General features: G+C 39.1%; 1 protein-coding gene across 10 annotated transcripts in view; it reads left to right on the top strand.

The window, feature by feature from the left end:
* LOC106870351 (uncharacterized) overlaps positions 1 to 2,500 on the top strand; it is a 313,371-nt gene that overhangs the window by 166,879 nt on the left and 143,992 nt on the right. Inside the window, exon 1 of one of the 10 annotated variants that reach the window (XM_014916385.3) lies at positions 1,716 to 2,302. The exons of the other annotated variants lie outside the window; for them this stretch is intronic. The gene's annotated coding sequence lies outside the window, so the exon portion shown is untranslated. Of the gene's footprint in view, positions 1 to 1,715; positions 2,303 to 2,500 lie in introns of those variants that run through there. 10 annotated transcript variants of the gene reach the window in all.

The raw sequence follows: 2,500 nt of genomic DNA, 5'->3' as shown, positions 1-2,500 counted from the left end.
CAGGTAAATATTATGACTAACAAGCAGATAGCCAGGTAAATACTATGACCCAAACAGTCAGGCACAGGCTGTCTGTCAGACATTCAGAACAGATTCTTCAGACAGAACGGCCATCAGCTCTCGTTCTCTTTCGGACGAACGCTTTCCATTCACTTCTCTTACATTCCGTTAGCCTGCAATAGCAGACGACAGAGAAATAATCCGAGCAGGGGGATTCATAAATTTGCATCTATGAATTTATAACTAATACTCCGATTGCTACTAAATACAACCACTACTAATACAATCGATAGTGTTATGTTGGCGTTGTTGGTGTTACAGCCCTTATTTTTACTGTTATAATCCTTGTCATTACTGCCTTCCTTGCAACTGTTATTTTTTGTTATTATTATTGTTGCGAATTTCTTACTCGGGCGGACATTTTTCTTTCTTTTTTTTTTCTTTTTTTCATTTCTGTTCTCCTTCTGTCATTCAGAAGCAGACGACACTCTAATAACTCTACTGGATTACTAATTGCATCATAATTCCCATCATCATCACCATTATTATTATTATTATTATTATTATTATTATTATTATTATTATTATTATTCGCCGAGGTCGACACTGTACATCCGAGGCTCAAATTCCGCCAAGGTCGACATTGCCTTTCTTACTTTCGGCGGTGGCGGTGGGGCGCCAAAATAAGTACCAGTTGAACACTGGATTTGATGAAATCGATTTACCCCTCCCCACAAATTCCAGGCCTTGTGCTCATTGTAGAACGTATTATTATTATTATTATTAAAGGCAGCGGGCTGGCAAAATCGTTAGCACGCTGAACGAAATGCTTAGCGGTGTTTCGTCTGCCGCTACGTTCTGAGTTCAAATTCCGCCGAGGTCGACTTTACCTTTCATCCTTTCGGGGTCGATAAGTTAAGTACCAGTTGGGTACTGGGGTCGATCTAATCGCCTGCCCCCCCCCCTCAAAAAAAATTTCGGAACTTGTGCCTAGAGTAGAAAAGATTATTATCATTATTATTGTTATTATTATTATTATTGAGTGAGAGAGGAGTGTAAGCCAACAAAGTGACACTGGGGAACAAATATACGAAGCCTAATATTACCCATCATGACTACCCGACTGATAAGGGTACACCAGGCACTATCGTCTGTACTACTACTACTATTACTTTTACTACTAACAATAATCGTGTTACCCTTGCTGCTGTAATTGCTGTTCTCGATGTTGCAGCAATTGTTGTTGTTGATAATGATATTGCTGCAGTTGCTCTTTTTGTTGTTGTACAATTCTTCGCAGGACGGACTACCTACCCAACGGTCTCTTTTCCTTCAAGTCTTTCAAAGCAACAACTATTGCCTTTGTCATCATTGTTGTTGTTGTTGTTGTTGTTGTTGTTGCTATTGCTTTGTTGTAGTGGTTCTGGCGATAATAGTTCTTGTTGTGATGGTGATGAAGGTGCTAGATGCGGTTCTTGACAGAGCGGTTGCTTCTAAAATAATGATAACTAGATGACACTGTATACAACAACAACAACTACGGCTACTACTACTATTACTATTACTACTACTACTACTGTTGTTGTTGCTGCTTCTGCTGGTGCCACTGCTGCGATTACTACGACGACGACGACGACGACGACTAACTACCTCTATTCGCGTTGCTGCCCCCCCCCCCGTTACTGCTGCTGCTGCTGTTGTGCTGCTACAGCTGTTGTTGCTGCTGTTGCTGGTTTTGCTGCTGCTACTACCACTATTACAGCAACTATTAGTTCTACTGCTGCAGTGACTCGTGTTAATTCTTGCTGCCGATGCTGTTGTTGCTGGTGTTGTTCATGTTACAGTTCTTCTACATGTTGTTATTGTCTCCTACTGGACAGAAACATCTCTCATTTCTTCAATTGCATAACTGGATTAAGATTATCACACACCACCGGATTTAAGTTCATTAATTATTATCATCATTGTTACCATTATTATTATTATTATTATTATTATAACTATTATTATTACTATTATTATTATCATTATTATTATTATCACCATCATCATCATCTTCATCATCATTATTATTATTATTACTGCTTCAACAGTTTATATATACTTATAACAAAAACATACATACAAACACACACACACACGCACATATGTACACACAGTAATTACACTTCAACTAATTCATACCTGTTCATATTCATGTTGTGGTTGTTGATGTTGTCGCATTTGTTTGTTGGTTGTTGTTGTCAGCTGGACGTCAGCTGAACGGATTTTGTTTCAACCAGCGACATCTTGCGGTCAAAAGGTAAGTGGCCGTCATTCCATTAATTTTTGGACAAGAATTTAAGAGTATTTGTATAAGTGTGTTCACATGTGTGTATGCATGCATGTTTATATGTACGATGTATATGTGCGTTAATGCGTGTGTGTGTGTGTGTGTGTGTGTGTGTGTGTGTGTGTGTGTGCGAGTGTGTGTGTGCGTAAGTCTGTGTGTGTATGGGGG

Source organism: Octopus bimaculoides, chromosome 6 (genome assembly GCF_046866305.1).
Source record: "Octopus bimaculoides isolate indiv1 chromosome 6, ASM4686630v1, whole genome shotgun sequence".
Taxonomy (NCBI): domain Eukaryota; kingdom Metazoa; phylum Mollusca; class Cephalopoda; order Octopoda; family Octopodidae; genus Octopus; species Octopus bimaculoides.
Note: the sequence above shows the minus strand (reverse complement) of the source record. Positions and strands in the feature narration are given on the sequence as shown.